We start from the raw sequence: 9,176 nt of genomic DNA on the forward strand, positions 1-9,176 counted from the left end.
GGATATCATTCATGCTCAAGCAGAGGAATTGGTACATATCAGCAATACAGAGGCAGAAGCAATAGCAATATGGGAAGCAATTAAATGGTGCAAATTTACATAGAGGAACAAGGTAATCATTCAAACAGATTCATTAATGATGCAAAAGATTCTAAATGAAGAGTGGAAACCACCTTGGAATATTGTGAAATACATATAAGACATTAAATCATTTGAAGCAGGAAAGCAGTACATATACACACATATAATGCGAGAAGGTAACAAGATGGCAGATGCTCTAGCAAACATAGCATTAGATAGTGGTCCTGTAAATTGCCAATCTTTCATGGAGCTAGATATCAAGCTAAAGAGAATCATTAACTGTGATAAATCGAAGATTCCGTACCTGACAGTAACTTGCAAGTAGATCTTTGATGAAAGATACTCAGCGGAAACAAATACAACTCAGCATTTCAGCTCATGAAAGAAGGAGATACAGATTAGAGCTCAAATACACAAAATCTGCATGTCACGACCCAACCCCGTAGGCCGTGACTGGTGCCCTAATTGGGCACCCTGACATACCTATCCATATCGAATCACATACAATTAGCATATACGGCCACAATTACTATATACCGTCTCAAACTATATCAAACTGTATCGAACACATTTCAACGCAACCATATGCGGACATATATATATATATATATATATATATATATATATATATATATATATCAAAAAGCCGGCAAGGCTATCAAACATATCAAGAGCCGACAAGGCTAACAGATGTATCAAAAGCCGACAAGCCTAACGGATGGCACAACGGCCCAAAACATATACAAAGTGCACGCCGACAAGGCTGCCATAACGAATAGGGTCGTACAAACACATCTGTACAGAGGTAGGCACATACACCCACAAATACGTCTACAGACCTCTAAACAGACCAACAGAACATATGGCAGGACAGGGCCCCGCCGTACCCCTGAACAAATATGTACATACACAACGAACAAAATGTATACCAAAATATGTGCTCTGAAATGAGAAGAGCACTCCAACGGCAGAAGTGGGTGTCCTAGACTGGAGGATCACCAAACTGTGCGTCTGTACCTGCGGGCATGAAACGCAGCCCCCGAAGAAAGGGGGTCAGTACGAAATATGTACTGAGTATGCAAAGCAGAATGTACAGAAAGCAATTCTGAGATATAAACGAAATGGAAGTATCTAACATAAGTGTAAATCCAACATATCAAAAAAAAATTACTTTCAAAAACATGTAAGTCATGCATCGGGTACAGAAGAATATGGTCGCCCACCCGTCGATGGCGCCATAACACAGCATAACACCAGAAAGTCTCAAATCTCCGTATCCCCGTCACATATCACATCACAACATAACGCCATACACAGCATAACACCACAATATAGGTGGAACCCGACCCTCTTTTGCGAGTAGCTCGGTGAACCATAAACACAACATAACTCCGGAGTATATCAAAATGCGCACGATAACAGAACCGGCCCGGGACTCGGCGAAAGGAATAACAGAATGCACGAATAGAGTCGTGAGTAGTCATATGCATAAAATCATTATCATAGCTTCAAACATAAGTAAAATGATCATATTTGAAATCGGAATAATGGTCATACCAAATTCTTTCTTTCAAAAACGTAATGGTTCATTTTTCATCAAATCATACCTAAGAGTGCCAAGGAATATATATAGATCATATCAAGCTCGGATTCCGGATTTGGAATTTTCTTAAGGCTCTAATCTAGCCTATGTGAAACTAAGGCATGCCAAGAAAAGAAGGTTGCTTTACATACCTCGTACGCACTCCAAGCTAGCCAATCTAAAGCTAATCCCAATCTACGCCTCGGGCTCCCCAAGGTCTACAAGTACGCCAACGAATATCATACATTAGCCATGGGCACTTAAGCAATTTATTCCAAACTAACTCTAAATTCTACAGAAAATTCGGCAGCATTTCCCCTGTAAATAGGCCACCCCGAGAATTTAACTCGGCCAAAGTCAACAACGCAACAACAATAACCAACCTTATAACATCAATGACCAACCCGAAAAGCGATATAACATTAATAACTCTCTTTTACATCATTCGACAACATTCATAATATTCAATTCGACGGCTTACATTCAAGCCCCATTATCGCTCATACATTCAATTATCAACCCGAATCCTTACCAACGATATTCAAGAGCATTTTTAACAGTTTACATAATAATTCCAACAATCCAACAATTTGCTCCAATTTGGCCGAAAACAGTCCCCCAAACCCGAGAACAGCCCCCTATACATATTCCTCATTTTCAAGTCATGATTTGTATCAACAATCCACATTATAACGATATCATTTCCATAACTATACAAATTTCATCAAACGCACAATAAGCCTCAAATCAGCCCATACAATTACAACATCATTCTTGAGTCATTAAACGCTCATTTCCAAACTAGAATTCATAACGACAACACCTAAAATGCTAAGCGATATTAATGCGTTCTTCGGCATACATTGGAGGCTATATACACGGCTACATACCCATATACACATTTAGATGGTTATCATTTATTTCTTCACCCTACAACAATCAAATATGCTATATAGAATTAATTCATCCACCCAATCATACACCCATTTACACGGCTAACTTCCAACCCACCATATCTCACAAATTCCACCCATATTAACATACTACAACAAGCATATAACATTCACAACTCATAAAACAAGAGAAATTCTTACCTTTCTTCTTCAATCCCACAAATAGTTAGGGTTTGCGATCTACCAAACGGATGATTTGATCGCTCCAACAACACTTCCAAAAGTCCCGACTTCAAATCCCGGAATAGTCTTGGCCTTAACTTATCATAGTTAATCCGGGTTGTCCCAATGTATAAAAATACGGGATATAACATCCTCCCCCCCTTAAGAACATTCGTCCTCGAATGTTGGATCAATTCTACGAGTCTTATTAAAATTTTCGGGGGGAGTTTCTTTAATAGCCATTACATACAAGTTATTCACAAATCAACATAGTCAAACGAGAATTTGGATTACCTGTAGGTGCCGGAAATAGGTGAGGATACTTTTTCTTCATCTGCTCCTCAGCTTCCCAGGTCAATTCTTCTCGGTTATTATTCCGCCATAGCACCTTAACAGAAGCCACGTCTTTATTACGCAATTTTCTTACCTGACGATCCAATATGGCTATAGGCTGCTCTTCATAAGATAGCTCCTCGGTGACCTGTATATCATCTGTAGGAGAGATTCTGGAAGGGTCACCAATATACTTACGAAGCATAGAAACATGGAATACCGGGTGTACCGCTCCCAAATCAGCTGGCAGATCTAATTCATAGGCCACTTTGCCTATTTTACGAATAATCTGATAAGGCCCAATATATCTCGGACTGAGCTTTCCTTTCTTGCCAAATCTCATAACACCTTTCATTGGTGACACTTTCAGGAACACCCAATCTCTAACCTGGAACTCCAAAGGTCGACGTCGTTTATCAGCATAAGATTTCTGTCGACTCTGGGCCGCTAACAGTCTCTCTCGGATAAGCTTCACTTTATCGACTGCCTGCTGGACTACATTTGGACCAATCAATTGAATTTCACCCACGTCAAACCAACCGATCGGAGACCTACATTTCTTGCCATACAAAGCCTCATATGGTGCCATCTGAATACTGAAGTGGTAGCTGTTATTATAAGCAAATTCAACAAGCGGCAAATGATCATCCCAGCTACCCCTGAAATCAATAACACAGGCACGCAACATATCTTCCAGCATCTGAATAGTGCGCTCGGCCTGTCCGTCGGACTGAGGATGAAATGCTGTACTCAGACTCACCTGGGTCCCCAATCCCTCCTGAAATGATCTCCAGAAATTAGCTGTAAACTGGGCACCTCTGTCGGAGATAACAGACACTGGAACTCCGTGAAGTCTCACAATCTCCTTAATATATAGCCTGGCATAATCTTCAGCTGAGTATGTAGTCCGAACTGGAAGAAAATGGGCTGATTTTGTCAGCCGATCAACGATAACCCATATGGAGTCGTACTTCCGTGGACTGCGAGGCAAGCCTACTATGAAATCCATATTAATTATCTCCCACTTCCACGTCGGAATCTCCATCTCCTGCAATAACCCACCGGGCTTTTGATGCTCAATCTTTACCTGCTGACAATTTGGGCACTGGGCAACGAACTCTGCTATGTCCTTTTTTATACCGTTCCACCAATACAAGCATCTAAGATCATGATACATCTTCGTCGACCCTGAATGAACAGAATATCTGGCATAATGTGCCTCGCCCATAACCTGTCGCCGCAGTCCTGCAACGTCAGGTACACATAATCTGCCCCCGTATAATAATACTCCATCGGATGTAATCTCAAACGGGGTCTTCTCCTTTTCACGGGCTGCGTCTCTGTACTGTATCAGAACAGGATCCTCATACTGACGTCGCTTTATCTCACCCAGAATAGAGGATTCGGCCACTCCTTGAACAGAAATCCCAGCATCTCCAGAATCGGCCAAGCGGACTCCAAGACTAGCCAGCTGATGGATATCGCGAACCATTTCTTTCTTTTCTGAAGGCGTGTGCGCTAAACTGCCCATGGACTTACGGCTGAGTGCATCTGCCACAACATTAGCTTTCCCTGGATGGTATAGAATATCAACATCATAATCTTTCAGCAACTCTAACCACCGTCTCTGCCGCAAGTTCAGCACCTTTTGCTTGAAGATGTACTGAAGGCTCTTATGATCTCTATAAATATCAACGTGAACCCCATATAAATAATGTCTCCACATCTTCAAGACATGAATCACCGCGGCTAGCTCCAAATCGTGAGTGGGATAATTTCTCTCGTGCTTTTTGAGCTGCCGGGAAGCATAAGCTATAACCCTACCGTGCTGCATCAATACACACCCCAAACCCATACCAGAGGCATCACAATAAATAACATACCCATCTGGACCTTCAGGAAGTGTCAGGACTGGAGCTATAGTCAACTTTTCTTTCAGCAACTGAAAGCTACGCTTGCAAGCATCAGACCACTGAAACTTAGCTCCCTTCTGAGTCAGCCTTGTCAAAGGCGCTGAAATTGAAGCAAATCCCTCTACAAATCTCCGGTAATAACCGGCCAACCCCAGGAAGCTAGGCACCTCCGTAGGCGTCGTAGGTCTAGGCCAACTCTTTACGGCCTCGATCTTCTGGGTATCCACCCGGATGCCATCCGCTCTAATAATATGCCCCAGGAATGCCACTGAAGACAGCCAGAATTCACATTTAGAAAATTTAGCATATAAATTCTGGTGCCGGAGTGTGCCAAGTACCGTCCTCAAATGATCTGCATGCTCTGCTTCTGATCGTGAATAAACCAAAATGTCATCAATAAATACGATCACGAACATATCAAGAAATGGCCGGAATACCCGATTAATCAAATCCATGAATACCGCTGGAGCATTAGTCAGCCCAAAAGACATCACTCTGAATTCATAATGCCCGTAACGGGTCCTGAATGTTGTCTTAGGAATATCCGCCTCTCGTACCCGCACCTGATGATAGCCTGACCGCAGGTCTATCTTCGAAAAACACCTGGCACCCTGCAACTGATCAAACAAATCATCAATCCTGGGGAGGGGGTATTTATTCTTGATGGTTACCTTATTCAGCTGTCTGTAATCAATACACATCCGCAGCGAGCCGTCTTTCTTTCTGACAAATAACACCGGAGCTCCCCAGGGAGATGTACTGGGCCGAATAAAGCCCTTCTCAAATAAATCTCTCAGCTGCTCCTTCAATTTAGCAGGTGCCATTCTGTACTGAGGAATAGATATAGGCTGAGTATCTGGCAACAGATCAATAGCAAACTCTATCTCCCGCTCGGGGGGAAGACCTGGAAGCTCGTCTGGGAATACATCGAAGAATTCATTAACCACTGGGACTGACTGAAGAGTCGGTGCCTCTGCCTCTAAATCATGTACACGGACCAGATGATAAATATAGCCCTTCCTGATCATTTTTCTTGCCTTGAGGTATGAAATAAACTTACCCCTCGGCGATGCTGTATTACCTGCCCACTCTACAACTGGTTCACCTGGAAATCGAAAACGGACTACCTTCTTTTGACAGTCAACATTAGCATAACAATAAGCTAGCCAATCCATACCCATAATAACGTCGAACTCAATCATATCAAGCTCTACCAAATCTGCCTTAGTGCAGCGGCCACAAATAACTACCGAACAACCTCGATAAATCTGTCTAGCTATAACAGAATCCCCTACTGGTCTAGCTACCTCAAAAGGCTCTATCGGCTCAGATTCTATCCCAATTTCATTAGCAACAAGTGGAGAGATATATGATAAAGTAGAACCAGGATCAATCAGTGCATATACAGATCGGGAGAAAACCAGTAAGGTACCTGTAACAACATTTGGCGAAGCCTCCTGATCTTGGCGGCTAGCCAATGCATATATGCGGTTCGATGGACCGCTAGAACCTGAACCACTGCCACGGCCTCGACCTCGGCCCGCCTGTGCCGGCATACCTCGCCCCGCAGGGCGCACAACTGAGGGAGTAGAAGATGAACCTGCGGCTGATCCCGTCGGCTGAACTGTACTACCAGAACCTCTCGCCATCGGACAATCCCGCATAACATGGCCTTGACGGCCGCAAGAAAAGCAGGCTCCAGTAGCTCGATAGCACTCCCCTGGGTGCGATTTCCCGCAATAAGAACAACGGGGCCTGGGTGGTCTGGACTGGCTGGAACCTCTGGCTGTCTGGAAACCTGATGCTCTGGAACTCTGACCGGCCCCAGATGGTCCTGCACTGTCAAATCGTCTGCTGGCTGACTGTGTACCCCGGCCTGACGGAGGAAAATATCTACCTGACGACTGCTGTTGAGGCTGTCCGCCTCGAGAATCTCCAGAATACCCCGCGGACCTGGCCCTCTTGGGCGGCCTCCTGTCACGATCTCTGCCCGACAGGTCCTCTCTGTGCCGGTCCTCCATACCCTGCGCGTGGGCTGATAAGTTGGTATTTTACCAACTTATTTCTTCTTTAATCTTAGATTGTTGCTATGTTTTGATTGAAAAAATAGTGCATTTAATGTCGTTTACTTCCATTTTATAGGTTTATGTGATTTAGAAGTGATCGGAAGAAACCAAGTCAAAAAGAGGCCAAATTGGACAAAAACTGCACAGTTTTGCAAAACTGTCAAAAGTGGACAGTTTTGCAAAAACGGGACAGAACTGCAAAAAACGGGCAGAACTGCAAAAACTGAAATTTGGGGCATATTTTGTCATTTTTGGAACTTGAAAAAATGAGGTAATTACAAAAGAAAGAGAAGGGAGCAATTTTATTCATCTTTTTGCCATTTTACAAGTTTTGGAGGCTAGGGTTACTTTCACCTACACCATTGGAGGAGAAGATTGGAGCTCTTTAATGAGATAATTCTTAAACCTTTCTTCAATTCCTTGTTTTGTATTGTATATCTAAGTGTGTAGTATTTATTTTCTTCACTTGAATCTCGTTTATGGAAATATTCTATGATTAAAGTGTTGAATGAAACTCTTGTTTTGCTTATGTATTGAATGATTCTTATTGCTATTGAAGTGGGTCTTTGTTGATTTAATTAATCTCGTTCTTGAATGTTTCCAAAGGGATTAGCTAACCCTAGGACTCACCCATTTACTTAGATTGAGCTTGGAAGAGAAAATCTAGGTTGGGAAAGATTAATTAACAAGAATTTGGGTCATTAAACTCATCTAATAACTTGAGCTCGGAAGAGGATAGTTACTTGAGGTTAAATTGATTGTGCCTAATATCACACTCTAAGGCTTGGAAAAGCTTAGAGTGAAATTCATTGATTTGGTTGGAAGACTTTCAATGAGATTTGAGAAATCATTATCTATTGACACAAACCCGCTCTTAGTTGTAAAATCATAAAATACGTTGGATCGTTACTTGAGTGTAATTTCCTATTATCCAAACTTGTGGCCATTGATCATTTTACTTGCTTTCTAGGTTAGTTTACATTTCCGCATTAGTCATAATTTTCTCAAAAACCAAAATATTACCTATCGTTTGGCTTTAGCGTAGTTGGTGAAAGTTCCTTACTTTCTTAATCGCCTAGCACATTGTTCCCTGTGGGATCGACCCCGACTCATAGTTGGGTAAATATATTGCATACGACCGTGTACACTTTCTCTTTGAGGAGTGTAATTGGACGTTATCAAAAATGGCGCCGTTGCCGGGGAACAATTTGGCGTATTTGAGTTAGTTTGGGATTTAAGCTAACTTGCTTTGGTTCAAACTTTCATTGCTTTAAAAAAAAAAAAAAAAAAAAAAAACTGACCAGTTTTGCAGAATTGCAAAACTGTCCAGTTCTGAAAAACTGTCCAGTTTTTGCTTCTGCAGAAACTGTCCAGTTCTGAAAAACTGTCCAGTTTTTGCTTCTGCAGAAACTGTCCAGTTCTGAAAAACTGTCCAGTTTTTGCTTCTGCAGAAACTGTCCAGTTCTGAAAAACTGTCCAGTTTTTTATTTTTTTGCAAAAACTGTTCAGTTTAAAAAAAAAAATGGCATCATGTAATGATAATTGGTCGGATGGTAGTTATGCATACTTTGATGACCCTTGTCTTTATTGCGGAGGACCACACTCATGGCAAAATTGTTTGAATTCTTCCGGGGGCGGGTTGTGCGCACAATCCCAAACCTATGAGTGGAGTATATGTGATAGATGTGGTGGTCAAAATGGTCATTGGGATAATTGTGATTATTTGTCCTTCCCTTCCCCGAACCCCCACTATGACTATTCTAGTTGTGATTTTGATGATAGTAGGGATAAGGAAATGGAAGAAGCCTCAAATGCTCAAAATGAGAGGATAATGCTCATGTTAGAGACCATCCTTGAAAAAGTTGAAAAACAGGACTTAGCGGTTAAGGACTTGAGGCAACCACTTGATGACTTGAGGCAAGCAATTAATTGCAATGACAAAGCTATTCACATCTTGGAGGATCAAATGAAATTATTGGTTCAGATTCATAATGCTCAACAACTTGAGGATGTTGAAAGTAGGCAAGAAAGTGACCAAAACATGAATGTCTCCAAGAGTGAATTTCTACAAGCTTTGAACGACTCT

The sequence above is a fragment of the Lycium barbarum genome, chromosome 1, assembly GCF_019175385.1.
Source record: "Lycium barbarum isolate Lr01 chromosome 1, ASM1917538v2, whole genome shotgun sequence".
Classification (NCBI taxonomy): Eukaryota; Viridiplantae; Streptophyta; class Magnoliopsida; order Solanales; family Solanaceae; genus Lycium; species Lycium barbarum.